Source organism: Acinonyx jubatus, chromosome B1 (assembly GCF_027475565.1).
Source record: "Acinonyx jubatus isolate Ajub_Pintada_27869175 chromosome B1, VMU_Ajub_asm_v1.0, whole genome shotgun sequence".
In the NCBI taxonomy this organism is placed as follows: domain Eukaryota; kingdom Metazoa; phylum Chordata; class Mammalia; order Carnivora; family Felidae; genus Acinonyx; species Acinonyx jubatus.
In genome coordinates this window covers 61,935,864-61,957,276 of record NC_069382.1, presented here as the reverse complement: position 1 = coordinate 61,957,276, position 21,413 = coordinate 61,935,864, and the positions used below count along the sequence as shown (strand labels likewise).

Here is a 21,413-nt window from a genome sequence, read left to right as displayed (position 1 = left end):
CTCACTTTACTTGAGTAATGGAAATTCTACATCCCTTAATCTTGACCTCCAAATCTCTCCCTCTTTAGAAAATGCATTTTATATAAACAAATGTACACTGTCAGCTTCCCAAGGATATAGGTCTGTTTTGTGTCCTGTTCTGTTCTAGTCTCTTTAGTGCTTTAAGAAGTTAACCATCTAAGAGGTCCTTGAATATAGCATCAAGTTCTCATCTAGACACATACTTGTTTTTTTAACATCTTTGGCAATGTATTTATGTCCACGTGTACCACCTTGGGGCATGTGTTATTGTCAATTTTTCAGGGCTATAATATTCTCAGTCTAGGCTCATTGCCCAGCTCTTTAATTCATTTTTTTTTCAAAGACCCCTACCACCCTCACTCTTGTATTATTAGGAAGACTTTGGATTGCACAATGCTTTTCAGGTGTCTTTTCAAAACTTTGCTTTTCTTGGGAAATAATACAAATATCACCAATGTTCATTGAACACTTGTTCTGATTTGGAAGAACTTTTTTAATACTGTGTAGTCCATATGATTCAGAAAAGTAGTTGACAATATAATAGTATGGACCCTCTGTCTCCCTCTCTCTCTGCCTCTACCCTAGTCACACTCACTCTGTCTCAAAAATAAATACATATTTAAAAAAAAAAAGCTTAGGAACTAGACTGTATTGTTAAGTAAAATAAGTCAGCCAGAGAAAGAAAAATATCATATAATTTCACTCACATGTGGAATTTAAGAAACAAATCAGATGCATGTAGGGGAAGGGAAGGAAAAACAAAATAAGATAAAAACAGAGAGGGAAGCAAACCTTAAGAGACTCTTTACTATAGAGAACAAACTGATGGTTGCTAGAGGAGAGGAGGGCTAAATGGGGGATGAGCACTGGGGGTTATATGTAAGTAATGAGTCACTAAATTCTACCCCTGAAACCGATGCTATACTACTATATATTAACTAAACTGAACTTAAATAAAATCTTGGAAGAAAAAAAATTAAAAACTTAAGAAGAGTTTAAAAGTTCTCATCACATAAAAAAAACTGTACAACTCTGTGCGGTGAGAGATGTTAATTAGACTTATTGCAGTGATCATTTCACAATGTATACAGTAGCAAAATATTACATTGTACATCTGAAACTAATATGTTATATGTGAATTATATCTCAATTTTAGAACTTTTTAAATCCATGGAAAATATTAGAATTTCCATTTTATAAAAGGAGAAACAGAGTAACAGAAATTAGTGTCTTAGTCATAGTACTGATGAAAAAACTTTTCAGGTCAGCCAACTCCTAGCGTCCAATCCTAATCTATAAAATTCATTGTCTCCCCATTTTTAAGACGGTTTCTTGAGTCCACTTAAAGAAAAACTTATCCAATATTTTATATGTCTTATTCAGAAACTTCAAATCATTTCACATAGCATCCTATGGTATCCTTATTTACTATTTCAGGTATAAAATCCATCCATTCAGAAAAATGCATTTGATTTTATGTTTTAACAAAAGTTGGAGAATTCTGAGACATCAATTCAACTTGAGAGTTAGGGAGCAATTGACACAAAGCACTTATTTGTGTGTGATCCTGATGTTCTTACCTGAAAACTTCTATGTGATCTGGAAAAAAAAAATCTCAAAAGGGACTATTTCTGGAAGCTTTTTTTTCCTTAGATACAGCAAGAATTCAAGAATAATTTGATTATCATAAGGAATTTTTCAATTAACTTCAGTGCTACTCTCTGAATGTTTGCAGATTCCAAGGATCTGCAAATAATTAGCTGACAGTCCTGGAATGCAGAAATGGGTTTGTCAACAACATTGATGTTGAGGATGTTGAGGGAGAATCAAGGATAACAGAGGTAGAAATGAATTCAGCCAGGTGAAGAGCTGGAGTCTCTCCCTTATCTAGAATGACATTCCAGACGTAATATCAAAAATGTGGTCAAATATCTATAGGGATCGGACTAAGGAATAACTTAATAATTTCATACTTTCATGAAGACGTGTTGGCATTTAATATGAACTTTTAAAATAATTACACTTTTCATTCGTGTCTACCAATTTATTTGTCAGCCGTGCTAGAAACTTCACCGTGTGGAGGCATGATATTCCCAATGCGTAATTGGTGGTTCTTTAACCTTTCGAGTTTTACTCCTGTTTACATATAGGATTTATATCTAGAAAAGAGTGAAATGCAAATCAATTTAACCTGATAATAATTACCAGAGACAGAAGAGTTTAACTAAATATTAATCTGATGCTTCTTCAGAACCAGTATGTTTGTATCACTACAGTGCTTTTCTCCACCTCAGAGATAATGCGGCAAGATGGTTCCTATTCTTGAGAAAAAGTTCTTTCTTTAATCCTTTATCCTTTTCTTGACAAAAACTGAAGTTAATGTCTCTCTCTCTCAGATTCCCTCTTCTCTGACACTTCTTAGTCATTTTCATGATATATCAACCTACTCTAACACTTTTGTGCAGAATGTTCCTTCCAAAGAAGCAAAGGACTAGAAACCTAGCTTTGCTGAGAAGATGACTTTTTTTTTTTAACTTTATTTATTTATTTTAAGAGAGAAAGAGAGAGAGAGAGTAAGAGAGAGTGCAAGCAGGGACACAGAGAAAAAGGGAGACAGAGAATCCCAAGCAGGTTACCTGCTGTCCGCTGAAAGCCCAATGCAGGGCTTAATGTAGGGGGGCTCAATCCCACGAACCATGAGATGATGTCCTGAGCCAAAATCAAGAGTCAGACGCTCAACCACTGAGCCACCCAGGCACCCCAAGGACTCTCTTGAAATACCCATTTTTTCATCTGGAGACCACTCTCAGTTTCCTTTTCCCTACTTTTCTCTCACAATAAATAAAAGGTAATCAGATAAGCAATAAATATATAGTCTTTAATAGTCCACTACAGCAGCAGAATCCTTCCAGGATTCTTCTGCTAAGCAAAACCCTTACTTTGAAAAACATACTTGAGGGGTACCTGGCTGGCTCAGTCGGTGGAGCATGGGACTCTTGATCTCAGGGTTGTGGGTTCCAGCCCCACGTTGGGTGTGGAAATTACTTAAAAATAAAATTATTTAAAAAAACATTAAAAAAAAATACATGAAATACTATGATGACTAAAACACCTAATCAAGAAATTTGAAAAACTCATAAGCTAAACAATTTCCTTTCCTGTTATCACTCACTTGAGTGATTTAGAAAATCATTTAAACTGTATTTAAAAAATCTTTTGGGGCACATGGGTGAATTAGTCAGTTAAGTGTCCGACTTTGGCTCAGGTCATGATCTTATGGTCTGTGAGTTTGAGCCCCATGTCAGGTTCTATGCTGACAGCTCAGAGCCTGGACCTGCCTTGGAGTCTCCTTCTCTCTCTGCCCCTCCCCTGCTTGTTCTCTGTCTCTCTCTTTCTCAAAAATAAACAGACATTAAGAAAAAAACTTTTTTTTAATCTTTTGAAATGGGTGAGGAAGCATGTATTTAAAAAAAAAAACTCTGAAATCTGAATTATTTGCCTATTTTACAGATTTCAAAATCCCTATTAAAGTAACTCAACAGGGGCAACTGACTGACTCAATCAGAAGAGTGTGCAACTCTTGATCTCAGGGTCATGAGTTTGAGCTTCATGTTGGTGTAGGGATTACTTAAATAAAATTTTTTTTAAATTGTTTTCTTTTTTTTTTTAAGTAATCTCTACCCCCCAGTGTGGGACTCAAACTCATAAACCCAAGAGCAAAAGTTACATGTTCTACTGACTGAGCCAGGCAGGCACCCCAATAAATAAAAACTCGAAAAAAAGTAATGCAAGAAATTTCAACAAGAGTGCTTCCTTTAAGTGACTTCACACATTACTTATAAATTCTTTTTCTTTTTCAGTTTATTTGTGTTTTGAGAGAGAGAGAGAGAGAGTGCATGAGCAGTGGGAAGGGCAGAGAGACAGCTAAGGGAGAATCCCAGTCTCCACACCATCAGTGCAGAGCCTGACATGGAGCTCAATCCCACAAACCGCGAGATCATGACCTGGGCTGAAATCAAGAGTCGGAGCTTAACTGACTGAGTCACCAAGGCACCCAGTACTTATATATTCTTATGGCTACAAATAAAGTAAAGAAGCATCAGATTTGACTCTCCTTATTTTAGTATACATTGTTTCTGAAAGATGAAAAACAGAAAACCTAAGGTAACAAATCAACTTTATATAAATAATAAAATGAAATGCTCTGTTTGTGTTTTATAGACTATTCAGGAGTAAATGTTACTCAGCCCTTAAAATACTTAGGGTTAATATTATTTGGTCAAATTATTAATGCTATTCATTAGGAAAAAAGTCTAGATTCCACATTGAAAAGGATGGATAAATACTTTTAATGTAAAAAAAACCACATTTATGTTATCTCAAGATATTAAATTAAAATTAAAGGCCTTAACAACTTTTAGAATATTACTGATCCAAAGGAAAATACATGAGGTCAATGAACAAATAGTAAAGTTATATAGAAATTGATCATGTGTAATTTCCACCCACTTCCATTATTAATTTATACTTATTTCTAACGTTATCTTGGATTATTTTTTCTTATTTTCAGTAAATTTACTACATTAAGTAGATTAAATTGACATTAAAATAGTTAATTCTATTTAAAAAACAAATTTATTTGCTTATATGAACAAGGCATGACATTGTAATCACTGAGTTTTAAAAATTCTATTTTGGTAAGTTTAGTCATTCTTTTTTTTTTTTTCATTTTGTAAAAATTTTTTAAATTTTATTTAAATCCAAGCTAGTCAACATATAGTTTAATAATGGTTTCAAAAGTAGAATTTAGTGACTTTTCTTTTTTCCAAAGTTTATTCGCTGATTTTGAGAGAGAGAGAAAGCATGAATCAGGGAGGAGCAGAGAGAAAAAAGAGAGAATTCTATTAGTGCAGAGCCCATTTCAGGGCTCTAACTCACGAACTGTGAGATCATGACCTGATCCAAAGTTGGACACTGAACTGACTGAGCCACCCAGGCACTCCTAAAATAATTTTTTTTCATTAAAACACAGACACAGACACACACACACACACACACACACACACACACACACACACAACGAAATATCACTCAGACCACTTAGAATGGCTATTATCAAAAACAAGAGAAATAACAAGTGTTGGTGAGGATGTGGATGCACTGTTGGTGGGAATATAAATTGGTTCGGTCACTATGTAAAACAGTTGGGTGGTTCCTCAAAAAATTAAAAATAGATCTACCATATGACCCAGCAATTCTTCCTCTTGGTATCTATCCAAAGAAAACAAAAACACTGATTCAAAAAATATATCTGCACCCGTACATGCATTGCAGAATTATTTATAATAGCCAAGATATGGAAGCAAACTGAGTGGCCATCAGGAGATGAATGGATAAAGGAGATACAGTATTGGGGTGCCTGGGTGGTTCAGTTCATTAGGTGTTCGTCTCTTGGTTTCGGCTCAAGTGGTGATCTCACAGTCGTGATATTGAACCTCGCCTTGGGCTCCATCCTGGGCTTGGAGCCTACTTAAGATTCTCCCTCTCCCTCTGCCCCTCCCCTGCTCGAGCTCTCTCTGTGTCTAAAAATAAAAAAAAAAAAGATGTAGTATACATATACAGTGTAATCTTAGCCACAAAAAAGAATAAAATCTTGCCATTGGTGACAACATGGATGGGCCTAGAGGATATTTTACGAAGGGAAATAAGACAGACAAAGAAAGAAAAATACTGTCTGGTTTCATTTATATGTGAAAACTAAAAAAAAAAGAACAAAATAGAAATAGATGCACAGATACAGAGGACAAACTTATGGGTGCAGGGAGGGGAGAAATAGGTGTAGGGGAGTAGATGAAATAGGTGAAGGGGATTAAAAAGTACAAATTTTTAGGTATGAAATAAATAAATAAATAAATAAATAAATAAGACACAGGGGTGCAATGCATAGCGTAAGAATATAGTCAATAACATAGTGATAACTTTGTATGGTGATAGATGGTAACTAGAAGGGGGTGACCATTTCATAATACATATAAGTATTGAAGCACTATTTTGTACACCTGAAACTAAAACAATATTTATGCCAGGGCGCCTGGATGGCTCAGTCGGTTGAGCGTCTGACTTCGACTCAGGTCACAAACTCGCTGTCCGTGAGTTCGAGCCCCGTGTCGGGCTCTGTGTTGACAGTTCAGAGCCTGGAGCCTGCTTCAGATTCTGTATCTCCCTCTCTCTGCCCCTCCCCCACTCATGCTTTCTCTCTCTCTCTCTCTCTCTCTCTCTCTCTGTCAAAAATAAACATTTAAAAAATAAAAAATAAAACAATATTTGTGCCAATTATTTCTTCATTAAAAAAAAATAAAAAGGAAGGAAATCCTGTCACATGTTACAATACAGATAAACCCTGAGGACGTTAGGTAACATAAGCCAGTCACAAAAACACAAATACTGTATGGTTACACTTACGATACTTAGAATCAAATTCATAGAAATAGAAAGTAGAATGGTGGTTATCAGGGGCTGGGGTTGGGGAGAAAAAGGGAGTTGTTTCTTAATAGGGACAGCATTTCAAATTTGCAAAATGAAAAAACCCCCAGAGGTATGCTTTACAACATGAATGTACTTAATGCTACTAAACCGTATACTTAAAAATAGTTAAGATGGTAAATTTACATATGTGCGTATGGTTTTTTTTTTTAATTTTTTTTTAACGTTTATTTATTTTTGAGACAGAGAGAGACAGAGCATGAACGGGGGAGGGTCAGAGAGAGAGGGAGACACAGAATCTGAAGCAGGCTCCAGGCTCTATGCTGTCAGCACAGAGCCCGACGCGGGGCTCGAACTCACGGACCGCAAGATCATGACCTGAGCCAAAGTCGGCCGCTCAACCGACTGAGCCACCCAGGCGCCCCAGTGTGTATGTTTTTAAAAATTGTTTAAGTTTATTTGTTTATTTTGACAGAGAGTGCGAGGGGGGTGGGTGGCAGGGGAGGGGGAGGCAGAGAGAGAGGGGCGGGGAGAGGGAGAGGGAGAGAGAGAGAGGGAGAGAGAGGGAGAGAGAATCCCGAGCAGGCTCTGCACCATCAGCATGGATCCCGATGCAGGACTCAAAATCATGAACCATGAGATCACGACCTGAACCAAAATCAAGAGTCAGTCGCTTAACGGACTGAGCCACCTAGGTGTCCCTGTATGTGTGTGGTTTTTTTTAATCACAATTAAAAAAAATTCCCAAACGATTATGAAGCATTTCTAAATATCTCATCCTATACATGTACATAATAAAAAGAGTAAAATGTGCTTAGAGGTAGAAAAGTGAAGGAAAGAAAAGTTATATACCCTTAAGTTGCTTCAATCAGTAGCAGAGTTTAGAATACCACTTTTCCAAATCTTCAGGTAGCTTTCTGCAAAGGCTTAATTTACTCCACTTCTACCAGAGGGAACATATTTAATGAATATTGGAGAAAAAAAAAAGAAAAAGACAAAGAGATAGAGACAGTGAGGGACAGAGACAGAGACAGAGCAGGGAGAAAGAAAAAAGGAAGAAATCAAAATGAAACAGAAAGATCTAGAAATTTGATTTCTGACTCTTTGGATAAAATGCACAATATCACTAAGCTTCAGGTTTTTTTTCATCTATAAAAAGGGTTTAATAATATCTACCTCATAGGATTACTGAGAAGAGAAAATGATTAATAAATAAATTAAGATTGTACTGTAATCACTTTATATTCACATGCCCTGGAATGTTGTAAGCAATCAATAATCTTTCATTACAAGCAGTTAATAATGCATGTAGTAACTATTTACTGATTGATTGCAACATCCTAGGTCTGTGTGATGGAAAGGTGACAAAAAACAGTCTCTGCCCTCACAGAAAGCACAGTCTAATGATGTGTAACATCTCAGTTTTCTTCATTTAGCTTCTGATCACACACCCTCAGACACACCGCAGAGAAATCCCCCCCAGTGACATCTTCAGTGGGCTCTGAGAATGTGCAATATTCTCCTAAATTTATAGACATGCCCAGCCCATGGGCTAGTTCTCAGCAGGCTTAGAACTAGCTGCTACAATACCTGAACTGGCCTACCCAACATGTAAATGAATTTGAATCATTCCTTCTGAGTAAACCTCCAAATGTCCAACAGTACATATATATTTCTGTTGTTACTATTGTCTTCAATCCACCATGTGAAAATGAAATCCTATAATATCACATTTCATTCTTTTCTTTTTCTTCAATTGATGAAACGTCGAATTCATTCCCAGCTGCCAATAGTTTTACTGTAGTAAATTTGATAGTAAATCTGAATTCCTGCAGTAATGAGAAATATATAAATATACACCCTTGGTTTTCCCTTACCTCCCCTGTCATTTCTCATCTCCTTTGCAGTTTCCACCTCATGTTGGAGGGACCAGGACTCAATCCTGGGACCTCTTCTCTTCTCTGTGTGCATACACCCTGTTGGTGATGTCTTTTAGCCAGTCTTGGCTTTAAACACCATTGCTAAACTGAAAACTCACAGGCACATATCCCCAGCCAGACCTCATTTCTGCTCAGCATCTCTACTTCAAACTCTAACACCCAAACTTAATTCCCGATACCACTCCCTACATCTCTTCCACCTGCCAATTTTCCTTCCGAAGTTGCTGACAGCTAGATGTTTCTGGTGGCTCAAGACGAATCTTTCATACTCCATATCTAAACTGTCAGTACATCCTGTTAGCTCTAGCTTCAAAATATAAGCAGAATTCAATCACATCTTGTTAAACTTGCACTGACACCACCTGGTCCAAGCGACCATCCTTTCTCATCTGGAATAGTACAATATTTGATCATATTGTCCCTTGGCTCAAAGCTTGTCATAGCTTCCTGTTTCATTGACAGTAAAAGCCAAAAATTCCTACAATGGTCTACAGAGACAAATGTCTTTCCCCTAGCCTTTTTTCTTTCAAGTTCATTTATTTATTTTGAGAGAGAGAGAGAGAGAGAGTGCGCACACACATGCACATGAGAGGGGGAGGGGCAGAGCGAGAGAGTGAGGGAGAATCCCAAGCAGGCTTCTCACTGCCAGCACAGAGTCCAGCTCGGGGCTCCATGCCAGGTACTGTGAGATCATGACCTGAGCCTAGAACAAGAGTCAGATGCTTAACAAACTGAGCTACCCAGGCACCTCTCCCCTAGTCTTTTGACCTCCTTCCCTCTCTTTCTCCCCCAGATTCCCTTGCTGTCCTTGCTGTTTCTGGAACACACAGGCATGCTCCTGCCTTAGAGCCTTCCCACTGGTCACTCTGCTTGTATCATTCTTACAGCTAACAAATATCCATATAGCTCACTTCTTCACCATCTTTACTCAATGTCACTTTCTCAGTAAGGAATATCTTAACTACCTCATTTAAATGTTAATCTCCTCACCTCAGTACTCCTGATCCTCCTTGTCATGTTCTACTTTTTTTATATATATAGCATTATATATAGTATTTACTACTATAATATACATCTTCTTTTTTGTTTGTTTGTTTGTTTGTTTATTGCTTATTTCTGTCCACAAGAATGTGAGCTTGGGGCATATAGGGAGAAGACAACAGAAATCTTTGCCAATTTTATTCCGTGATGTATCCCAAGCATCTAGCACAGAGCCTGATACATGGTTGGTGCTTGGTAATAATTGTTGAATGAATGAATACATGAAGATTAATGATACTCATTGACATTAGCATTAAATAGTATAAATGGACAGTATGGATGATTAAAGTTGATAGAAATAGAATTCCAAACCCATAAGGTGCTTTAAAGCTCACCCAAGACAACCCATTTAAAAAAATTTTTAGAAAATAGAACCAGAGAAATAAAAAGATTTATCAAAAATTGTACTGTTAGTTCATGGCAAAGTAAAGAAAATCTCGAAAACCTAAGTGGTTTTCCCCCATCTTCACTAGTTCTCTTGCCTGTTCTTGAGGTTTAACCAAGACTTCTTGAGGCTCTGGAAGACAGTCATAATTATGTCTAAGTGGTGATTGATTTACTTCTCCCTACAATGCAAACTAGTGCCTAAAGAAATGGTATTTCAGGGCACTTGGGTGGCTCAGTCAGTTAAGTGACAGACTTGATTTCAGCTCAGGTCACAATCTTAGAGTTGTGAGATCAAGCCCTGTGTGGAGCTCTGCACTGGGTATAGAGTGGAGCCTGCTTAAGATTCTCTCTCTCCCGGGGGCACCTGGGTGGCTCTGCCAGTTAGGCGTCAGACTCTTGATTTTGGCCCAGGTCATGATCTCATGGTTCATGAGTTCAAGCCCCAAATCAGGCTCTATGCTGACAATGCAGAGCAGGCTTGGGATTCTGTCTCTCCCTCTCTCTGTGCCCCTCCCCCACTTGCACACAAACTCTCTCTCTCTCAAAAATAAATAAATAAATAAACATTAAAAAAAAATATTCTTTCCCTCTTTCTCTGCCCCTCCCCCACTCACATGCACATGCTCCTGCTCTCTCTCTCTCTCTCTAAGAAAAAGAAAGACATGTTATCTTGACAGCTCATACACTAGGTCCAAGGACCGAATTACAGACTGAGATCGGCCACCAGACCACATGACAATGACCCCCAGGCCTAAGGATCTAAGAATCTATCCCCCAACCCTCTACACCCCCTCTGTCTTCACAGGTGACAGGTTTCTCACATACAGTTAACTTTAACATTAACCTAAATGCTAAAACAGTTCAGAGGCAGTTCATGTCTTCTAAAGGATGTTATTAGCCTTTGTGGTACTAAACAAAAACATCACCTGATGTGATGTTCGGCAGTCTCCTCTCAGTGGTCAGATTTCTTCTTTCTCTTTGCTTTGTCCCCTTTCCCAAGGTCCACTCCCTTTCCTTACCCAACAGGAAACGCTACATTGGTGAGGACCCAAGTCCTTTTATAACCAAAGTCAATTTCCACTTTAGCAAATGGTTGATTCCCAATCCTTTGTTTCTAAATTCTTTTCTATTATAGAGGAAGAACACCAAGTAAAGGAAAAGGAAAAGAAAAAGAAAAGAAGAGAGTCTAAAGAGAAGAAAAATTTCCCAAAGAAAGAGCACAAAATTGAAGCTGTTTAGGCTCGAAGCTGCCACCTATGACGTCACAGCCACAGATACTTGCCACTATGGAGATGGAAGAACAGACCCACAGGAGATACTTACAGTAAATAAGAGGAAGAGAAGATCAAGGAAGTTAGAAGATGCATTTACTGATCAGACATGATGGTAACAACCATTAATGAAGGCAACTGGGGAGAAGACTTCATAACATCTTCATGTCTCAGCTTTATTTAAAAAGCATTTATTATGCTTTTTAAGAGCAATGTGCCATGCCAGGTTCAATGGATTATGCAGAGGAATATGGCCGAAGCAGTAACAATATTACGATGGTACCAAGAGCAAGAAGAGCCCAAATTACATGCGTTATAATTTGCTGAGAGGGAAAAAAAATGCATTTTAATCATTTTGTTTAAACTTGAGACTCATATGGTAATGTATAAGACTTAACTGTCCTGACACATGATGGTGCAAACTATAATTAACTGTATCACTGCTTTTGTAACTGAATAAGCATGAAATAGAAAGAACACTACATATTTTCATAGACTTAAGGTTGAAATTTGAATTGCTTACACTAACTGAAAATGCTATCAGTGCTTCAGTGGGGTTTAAAACACAAATTTTGAAGTTCTCCAAGGCAACATGGTTTACAATGGTGTGAGTCTTTATAAACTTCTGATCCTAGTACTATGCAAATTCATAGTGTGTAAGCATTTGGAAAAAGTGCCATTCTGCTTACTTTTTTTTCCCCTAAAAGTGAAATTTTCTGTAGTTGTAAAGAAATATTAAATCATCACAATCAATACTGGTAGCCTTGTAGTGACAGAAAGGAATCCACAATACCGTCAAAGATACCTAACATGCCTTTAGTAAGAATCATAGCTTAGGTCTATAATGCTTTTGGCTATCGAGTTCTAATATGTAAAAGACTCAATTCATCTCTATTTGTCCCTGCCTTATATATTTTGCTCTCAAGCAAGAGTTAATAAAAGCAGCTCCCTATCATAGGTAGATATGCATATTATTGTCAACATATTGTTTAGCAAAGTTAACCAAGAAGTCTCCCAGGACACAGTGGGGGTGCCTGGGTGGCTCAGTTGTTAAGCAACTGACTTCAGCTCAGGTCATGATCTCACAGTTTGTGAGTTCAAGTCCCACATTGGGTGAGCTCAAACCCCGCTTTGGGTGAGCTCTGCTTCTCTCTCTCTCTCTCCCTCATTTATTGCATCCTTTCTCTCTCTCAAAAAAAAGTGGGGGGACACATTGAGTTAGAAAAGGACAGAGCATACACTTTAAGGACAAATAGATCTGGGTTTGAATCTACTCCAATCTTCCTTTGTGTCTTTTTAGCAAATTAATTAATTTCTCTGAGCCTTGATGTTCTCAAAAAAAAAAGAAGAAGAAGAAGAAGAAGAAGAAGAAGAAGATAAAAAGACCTTTGCTGAATTGATGAATGGATAAGATACAATGTATATCAAATGTATAATTCACCCCCTAAGGTAGTTGCTCAAAAAGGCTAGCCATTATTATTATAAAGCATTGATATTCCCTCAGACCTTCAGGTTTACTTGATAAGGTTTTCAGGAAAGCAGGAAAGTCTACAACATGGTTCAAAATACTTGGCTGCTGTCCAGTTCAGTCCCTTAACTCATCTTACATTATATTGAATGAGTGGGAATGGGAAGCACTTAGCAATGAATTAAGAACATTTCAGGCCAGATGGGAAAGCAGAGACATGAAATAAAATCTCCCTAACATGTTTACTAGAATAACTGCCAAATCCCTACACTATTATTGTGTCACTTAGAGCATAACCAATCTACCAAATTAATTCAAGTTTCTTCTGTACTGCTACAACTGTCATTGTGTAACACTGAAAATAAGAATGTTTCCATTTCATGTTTGCATATCGGTTGTAAGTAAACTGTCTTAGATACATAACATATTTTAAACTTTATCCCTATCAAGGGCAACATTTTTCTAGGTTTATTTATTTATTTAAGTAATCTCTACACCCATGGTGGGGCTGGAACTCATGACTCCAAGATGAAGAGTCACATGCTCCTCCAACTGAGCCAGCCCCAAGAATATTTTAACAAACTTTCCATCTTTTAGTTGGTCTAAGTGTTCTATCATTTCTGGTTTATAGCTAGAGTAATAATAAATTGAACAAGAAACTTCTAAATCTTCTAAAGACTGAAAGGTATTCTCAAAAAATCCTATTCTCACAGCTTCCCATTCTGGATTTTGGATAAAGAGTTTGTAAAGTACATGAAATGTACCCATCACATAAGCCTCCTGTTTTGATGTGTGCAATTAATAGAAGTTTAAATTTCTGCATGCCCTCTGAAAGTTATAAATAGATTTGGGTCCCTTATGTATATTTCCTAATGAGAATGTTAAAAATAGGCTTTGTTCAAACTCTGATCATATGGCATAAAGGCCCTCTTGATTTAGTAGCAACTTTCAAGCAGCCACATGCTAAAGAAAGAAACCTTGCTTCTTTTCCTTGTACATCTCTAAAAGAAATAGCTGGGTTTTTTGTTTTTTTTTGTTTTTTTCAACAGGTTTCTCATTTTGCAACGTGTTTAAAAGGCAGTCAAGGGGAGCTAAGAATTGGAGAAATATGGTGGAAAAGAATTGTATGTATTTCAAACTCCTACTCTTGAAATAGTCAGACCCATGTTAGAGTTAATGTGTCGCTGTCATGCCCACTCAGAGAATAAGAGTCAAACAAAGAAAAATGTTTGCTCAGATAAGAGAAAAATTCCATCAAGAAAAAGGAAAAGATAGGACAAAGAGGGAGAGAGACACTCAAAGAAGATATAGTGTTTCCAACAAGTAAACATTTTATTTTGCTTTACAATAGGCAGGAAAACAAGCTACTGTTTGTTATTTTCCCAACTATCAGTATTTTAACTGATTAAAGGCTAAAGCATTTTATTTCTCTTTGACCTGATTTGGGAAGAAAGGCCATGGACAGGAAATCTGGGTCGCTCTATTCCTAAGAAAACCTTTGTATTTCAAGCATTCATGACAGTGATATAAAATACACAGATGGGTTCAAAATGCTACCTCTGCATTTATCCACCCAAATAAAATAATCATTGTGTAATCACTTGCAAAGTGAAGTAAATTTTTCTAAAAGTAAAACTAACAATCCATTATTTGTACTACCTGGAAATAGAGAAAGAATAACTAAAGTTTACAAATAATGCAAAAGCCAACTTTACTCAATGGTTTTGAGCTTCTCTCAAACTTAATCTATTATTTGAAGAGCTAATCAGAAACTAGACTGACCAGATGAAGTTTTAACTTTTTCCTCTTTCAATCTTAAATCCTTCTGAAAAAAGATATAAAAGTATAAGGAAAATTCTAGAAGGCTTGCAGAAAATAAAAATGGAAAGGAAAATGTGGACAAAGTGAGCAGTGATTTTCTCAATCTCAGGCTAGACTAATCTTGCCCTACGTAATCCAGAAGTGACTCTTCAGTGTCCAACCTACGTGCTTGGACCGGACCCTACATGCTATGTTACTGCATTTGGGTCGTTAATCTTCTGGGCCTCGATTTTCTCCCAGAAATCACATGTCACCTCCCCTAGAGTGAGAAATACATCCAGCGCTCCATCCCTTCATTTTCTACCCACTGGAGAAAGCTTACACAAACGATAAGTGGGGCTATGTTTACTTAAAAATACTGTTGGCATCAGTTGAGTTACGAGAACATAAATCCAGACTAAACTAGGGAATTAGAGAACACAAGAGGTAGAAACATATGTTCTTTAAACCAGACTTCAGGAATTGGGGCAAGGTGGATTCAAAGAAGCCACAGATTAAAGATGCTAAATAGAGATGAAGAGGGCTTCATGGACCACTGCCTGCCACTTTCTGAGACACAGCTTTTAGGTTTCAAAGGGACCAGTTGACATCAATTACAAGATGGTTTTCTAGATCCCACAGACTTTGGCATCTATGGTTTGCAAAAGAATTAGCCATACAGAAGATTAGTTGCGTGAGTATTTGCTAATTTCCCCACTGGTAATAGATAGCTAGTGCCATTCTAATTGCATAGAAAATAAGCTCATTTGTTACATTAATTGATGTCTAAGGTAAGGTGTTGACAAACTACAGCCATATGGGCAAAATCAGTTGCCCACTTGTTTTTGTAAATAAAGTTTTTGTGAATAAAAACCACATGGCCTTCAAAGTCAAAAAAATTTACTACCTGGTCCTTTATAGAAAAGTTCATTAGCCACCACCTTAGTTAATTGGAGCTTCATTCTCCCAGAGAATGACAGTTGAGAAAGTCTGCTGGTGTATGACTAAAGCAAAAAATCCAAGAAAGAAACTCTGATTCTCTCAAAGTCCACTTCAAATTTGGGGGTAGGGAATAAAAACTAAAACTGAATGGAAATTAAACTAATAACTGTGACCTAGAGAAAAACTCTCACCCTGAATGAGGTGGTAACACTAAGTAAAAATAAAATCTCTGCCCGTTCCTGCTATACTATTTGCATGAAGTTTATGTTGGTAAATATTTCCAGTAATTCTGCTACTATTATTTTTTCATTTAATTATCAGCTTCCTCAGATTTTTGTTTAATCTGATGTGTCATTTCATGTTTATCCTTACTCTACTTATTTCACCTTTTTTAGGAAGTTAATTAGGAAAATGTTATTTTTCCATATGTTCCTCGAAATTCATTCAACTTTTGGCAATAGGATAATCTCCTTAGGAAAGAAGTCATGTGATGTGAATATGGACTATTTAACACATGTTGAAGATGTGAGGAAATAGACACTCACATATGACTGATGAGATTATGTATTGCTATAATCTCCATGGAAGACAATTTAGCAATAGCTAATAAAGTCACAAAAGCACATTACTTCGACCTACTATTTCTACTTTAAGGAAATTATCCCAGACATGTACATCATTCAAATATTTAGAAAAAGAGGTATGTAAAAGCTTATTCTTTGCAGTATTGTCCTTTTACCAAAAGATTAAAAACAACTTAAATATCCCTTAGTTGGAGGCTAGTTCAATATATTAAGGTACAGGGGCGCCTGGGTGGCTCAGTCGGTCAAGCGGCCGACTTTGGCTCAGGTCATGATCTCACGGTCCCTGAGTTCGAGCCCCGTGTCAGGCTCTGTGCGGACAGCTCAGAGCCTGGAGCCTGTTTCAGATTCTGTGTCTCCCTCTCTCTGACCCTCCCCACTTCATGCTCTGTCTCTCTCTGTCTCAAAAATAAACGTTAAAAAAAAAATAAAAATAAATATATATATATATATATTAAGGTACAGGCACCAATGGCATCCTTCCATGCACCAATGGAATACTATGCAACCATTAAAAAAGAATCGGGTACATATTTATGTACTAATATGGTGACTCATTTGTTTATTTTATTGATTTATTGATTGATTTTATTTACTTAACAAAAGCTTATTGAGCACCAACTGTTTTCTAAACAAAGAAGATACAGATTGGACAAGACAAAGCTCCTTCTTACATGAGATACCAAAAATAAACAAATAAATTATGTCAAATGGGGTCAAACCAAACAATGTAAGGGGGATAGGTAGTGGCCCAGATTGCTGCTCTTTTATTTAAGATAGTCATGGAAGTTATCTATATTAAGGTGGAATTTGGGCAGAGATCTGAAAGAAGTGAGGAAGTTAGCCATGCAGATATCTGGAGAAAGAACCACCAAGCAATACAGCTCCCATATAAAGTCCCTGAGGTGGCACATTTAAGGTATGCTCAGGTGGCTGGTGTGGCAGCTATATAAAGGACGAGGGGAGACACATGCATGTAACGATGTAGAGGTGTGGGATGAAATCTGAGATGTAGTGGGAACAGTGCACAGGACACTTTTACACCAGAGTAAACAACGTCACTTTCACTCCCAGTGTGATGGGAAGCCATCAAAGGGTCCAGGACAGATGAACGACATGATCTGAATTTTTTTTAAGGATCACTCCAGTTGACCTGTTTGTTAGTCAGATATCTACTGCTTTAATAAAATCAAGAGATGAACACTAGTGCGAACCGTGGGGGTAAGAGAGGAGGTGGCAAGATAATTTGCATTCTGGTATATCTTAAATGATATCCAAAAACGATTGTTGAATCAAGTGTTAAGAATAATGTGTACTATCATCTATGTTTAAAGTAGATGGAGATGATATAGATATATCATTGCTTGCGAATGCATAAAATTTATGAAGGAATAAATAAGAAATTGGTAGCTTTACTTGCTCCTGATAAGGAGAACTAAGGGTCTGAGGAACAAAGGTGGGAAAGAGATTTTTCAATATATCGTGTTTTGTGTCTTTTGAACTTTGAACCATGTGATGTATAAATGACTTTTAAATCATTTATTTAAATGAAAATTTTTAAGCTTAACAAAGAAAAATATGATCTATGATTTGTATGGACTATATCTTCATTCACTAGCATTTTAAAAATAACTAAAGGAAAGGAAAATAGAAAAAAACATTGAATCAAACCCCTTGAAGTGCCCTTTGATGTTCTCTCTTCAAATTGTATGAAGTTGATGTTCTAATCACATAAAAAGAAATCCAATTTAAGTTAGCAAATATAATATAATCTTTTATTCCCTTAGAAATTTCCTTAAAATTTGCTGCTTTCTTTCTGTAATTTTCTTCAACCTTTTGATAATTCTTAGTTTATTTTCATATAATTTATCTTTTAGCTACCTACAGTTGTCACTGAATATTCAGTAACTCAAAAAGCTTTTCACAGTATTTTTCATAATTATACTCGATTAAATTGATAAAGATTTTACTAATTGTATACTATTTATTTATTTAGTAAATTTAGCACATTTATTTATTTAGTATATTATTTAGTCAAGTATAATAAATTATATTTGTTTCAGTTGATCTTTATTTATGAAACAAATACTTACTGTGTACCTACAATGTGCCAGATATTGTAGAGAGCAATGACTGGAGGAAGAGGTAGACGTTGTCTTACCTTCACGGAATTTACAGTTTCTAAGGATCATGAACAAGTATTTACAACAGATCGTAGTAAGTAATAAATTTATATGCTGTCAAAAGTACATGGGGCACCTGGGTGGCTCAGTTGGTTAAGTGTCCGACTTCAGCTCAGGTCATGATCTCACAGTTCGTGGGTTCGAGCCCCGTGTTGGGCTCTGTGCTGACAGCTCAGAGCCTGGAGCCTGTTTCAGATTCTGTGTCTCCCTCTCTCTCTGCCCCTCCCCTGTTCACACTCTGTCTCTGTCTCGAGAATAAATAAACATTAAAAAAAAAAAAGTACAGTGATTTTGGAAGTACTTAGGAGAGGAAAAAAGAGAGAATGGGAAGAATTTCTTACAAAAGTTCTGCCTGAAATAATTAACAGCAACCCAGAACATGATACTAGGTCCCAAGAAGTTATCATTACAAAGTCAATCATACTTCTTTTCAAGGAACCTAACACCTTATCCTGGTACATACATTATTCTCTCAGCTTCTATTAAGATTATAATCTGCTGACAAAGTGAGTAGTTTATATCTATCTCTTTGTTCATAGCATTGCGATATGGCTTTTTTTTTCTTGGCTGTATAAGAATTATACCACGCTACATTACATACTAGTAAATTTATATAATTATGCCTTCAATAGGTATCTGAATTCAGCAAGCCACAGTCAATTGTTTAAGCTATCATGGTCAATCTTTAAAAGTGTATTTGCAGGGCACCTGGATGGCTAAGTTAGTTGAGCATCTAATTCTTGATTCCAGCTCAGGTCATGATCCCAGGGTTATGGGATCGAGCCTGTGTCCAGATGAGCATGGAGGCTACTTAAGATTCTCTCTCTCTCTCTCTCTCTGTCTGTATCCCCCTCCTGCATGTGTGTTCTCTAAATAAATAAATAAATAAATAAATAAATAAATAAAAGTGGGTTTCCAATTTAATTTCTCAAATTTAAGGTCAAAACTCATAATAGGCTTTGACACATTTTTGAAATGTTTAATCCCACTCTATCATAATGGTATACTTGGGAACTCAATAGGAATAGATTTAATTCTTGATATATTTTTACTTTTTAAAGTTTAGTTATTTATTTTGAGAGAGGGAGAGAGAGAGAGAGAGAGAGAGAGAGACAAAGAGAGAGCAAGAAGGACAAGGGCAAAGAGAGAGGGAGAGAATCCCAAGCAGGCTCCGCACTGTCAGTGTAGAGCCTGATGTGGGCTCTAACTCATGAACCGTGAGGTCATGACTTGAGCCAAAGTCAGACACTTAACTGACTGAGCCACCCAGGAGCCCTCTGATAGATTTTGAAAAATTTTTTAAATTAACATTGTGACTAACACCCAAATTAAAGACTATATTTTTGCTACTCTATGGCTCTTCCCAATGGTACATGACATCTACAGTAATTTGCTAAAGCTGCTATAATAATATATCCCAGACTGGGTGTCTCTGAATAACAGAAATTTACTTTCTCTCAGTTCTGGAGGCTAGAATCCAAGGAGTTCAGCTTTGAGGGCCATGTACCTGGCACCCCGGTGTCTCTTCCTCTTGTTCAGATACCAGTCATTCTGAATTAGAACCTCTCTCTAATGGCCTCCTTTTAACTTAATCATTTATTTAAAGATCTTATCTCCAAATATGTTTACACTCTGAGTTACTGGAGGTTAAGACTTCACCGTATGAGTTTCAAAGGGGACACAATTGAGCCCATTACAGCATCCTAAAATGGTTTCGCTTCCAAAGATAAAGGATTTCCAAGTAAATTAATTCAGTCCAAGAAAATGCTTACAGGACACCTAAAAGCAGTCCATAAATGAGTGAATGGTTACACCAGAATCACTTGGGAAGCATTTTAAAAATGCAAACTCTAGTATGAGTGCCTGGCTGGCTCAGTCAGTAAAGCATGGGACTCTTGATCTCATGAGTTCAAGCCTCACACTGGGCATAAAGCGTACTTAAAACAAACAAACAAACAAAAAAATGCAAACTCTAACACCACCTCCCCACTACCCCTACCTGCAATGGTTTGATTTAGTGGATCTAAAGTGGAATGTAGGAATTTGCATTTTTGAAAAGTCTGGAGAGCCCTGCTATGCTGCAAATTTAAGAAGCTCTGCTTTGGGGGCACCTGGCTGCCTCGGTCAATAGAGCTTCGGATCTTGAATTCAGGGGATGACATTGTGCATGGAGCCCACTTAAATTTAAAAAAAAAAAAAAAAGCTCTGCTTTATAGAACTTCTCCCTCCTGAAAAACATCACTGGAAGAAAACATTTGTATAAACATGTCACTGTCCACATAAGACTTCAAAAAAAGAAGAAACTTAAGGACCAGATTACATAAGACTGTAAAAATTGCATTCAGAAATTTAAAAAATTTTAATGACTTCATGAGTACAGTAATCAAACCATTAATGAAATAAGAATAATCTTTCCACCCACATCTATTATTTCAAATTACCTTTCAGTGAAGAGAAAGGCATTCTCCAAAGGAGAGGTGGAAATTGGCTCAGAAGATTATAAATGAGATAAATTTGTAGGTATGAATTTCAGTCCATAATATCTCAGACCACAAATGTATGTTTACAAGGGAACCGATGAAAATTTTAGCCTCAGAGGTCTAATCTTGGGTATTCTATGCCCCCTCATCCAGTTCCTTGGACATGTCCCATGCATGATTTTAGGGTATTATATAGTTGCATGTTTTGGGGGGATGGGAGGATAGGAGGTTCTTAAATGAATATCTCATAACATTATCCAAGGTCTTTGAAAGAATTAATGTTTGACAAAGGAGAGTCAAATCACTCCTTGAGTAAAGAAAAGCAAAGCAGGAAGGATCACAATTCCGGATTCCAAGTTATACTACAAAGCTGTCGCAATCAAAATATATGGTACTGGCACAAAATAGATCAATAGAACTGAACAGAAAACCCACAAATAAATGCACAATTACATGGTCACTTAATCTTCAACAAAGCAGGGAAAAAGATCCAATGGGAAAAAGACAATCTCTTCAACAAATGGTGCTGGGAAAACTGGTCAGCTATATGCAAAAGAACACTTTCTTAAAACAGGACCACTTTCTTAAAACATACACAAAAATAAACTCAAAATGGATTAAAGACCCAAATGTGAGACCTGAAACCATAAAAATCCTAGAAGAGAGCACAGGCGGTAATTTCTCTGACATTGAGCAACATTTTTCTAGATGTTTCCCCTGAGGCAAGGGAAATAAAAGCAAAAATAAACAACTGGGACTACATTAAAATAAAAAGCTTCTGGGTGCCTGGGTGGCTCAGTCAGTTAAACACCCAAC

General features: G+C 36.9%; 1 long non-coding RNA gene across 1 annotated transcript in view; it reads left to right on the top strand.

Annotated features, from left to right (window-relative positions):
• The window catches only part of LOC128314430 (uncharacterized), a 55,764-nt gene extending 41,545 nt beyond the window's left edge, over positions 1-14,219 (top strand). The window contains exon 3 of the long non-coding RNA XR_008296051.1: positions 11,008-14,219. This is a non-coding gene — a long non-coding RNA (uncharacterized LOC128314430). The remainder of the gene's footprint in view (positions 1-11,007) is intronic.
• The last annotated feature ends 7,194 nt before the right edge of the window (positions 14,220-21,413 follow it).